The sequence below is a fragment of the Haliotis rubra genome, unplaced genomic scaffold (genome assembly GCF_003918875.1).
Source record: "Haliotis rubra isolate DU_JTF1 unplaced genomic scaffold, ASM391887v1 Scf519, whole genome shotgun sequence".
NCBI lineage: Eukaryota > Metazoa > Mollusca > Gastropoda > Lepetellida > Haliotidae > Haliotis > Haliotis rubra.
Genome location: NW_025767212.1, coordinates 36,915 through 37,516, shown reverse-complemented (window position 1 = coordinate 37,516; position 602 = coordinate 36,915).

The following is a 602-nucleotide window of genomic DNA, read 5'->3' as shown; positions in this document are numbered from 1 at the left end:
CTGTTCAACTTCAATGCGGCGTCCCGCAAGGATCGGTTTGGGACCAACACTGTTCAGTCTTTACACCAGACCTCTAGGCAACATCAGCAGCAAACATAATCTCCTACACCACTTGTATGCTGATGACACTCAGCTGTGTAATCTTTTCACACCAAGTCCTTCTGCAGCTGCCATGGCTATCTCCCGAACATCCGATTGTTGTGAAGAAATCAAACTTTGGATGACCAACAATAAGCTACAGCTGAACGCTGAGAAAACTGAAGCAATTCTTATTGGTCCATCACAGAGGCGTCAGAAATGCCAAATTCACTCGATGAGAGTGAACAATTCTACCATACCTCTGTCATCCCATGTGAAAGACCTCGGCGTTGTCATCGATTCTGATCTTAGCCTGGACAAGCAAATCAGTCAACTCTCTAAAGTCTGCCACCTACAATTAAGGAACATTGGCAAGATCAGACCCTCTCTCACCAAAGAAGCTACAAAATCGCTGACTCTCTCTTATCATTTCTCCTTGACTATTGTAATAGTCTTCTCGCCAACTCTCCAAATAAACCTAGACTCCAAAGGATTCAAAATAAAGCTGCTCGCCTTGTCTCTCT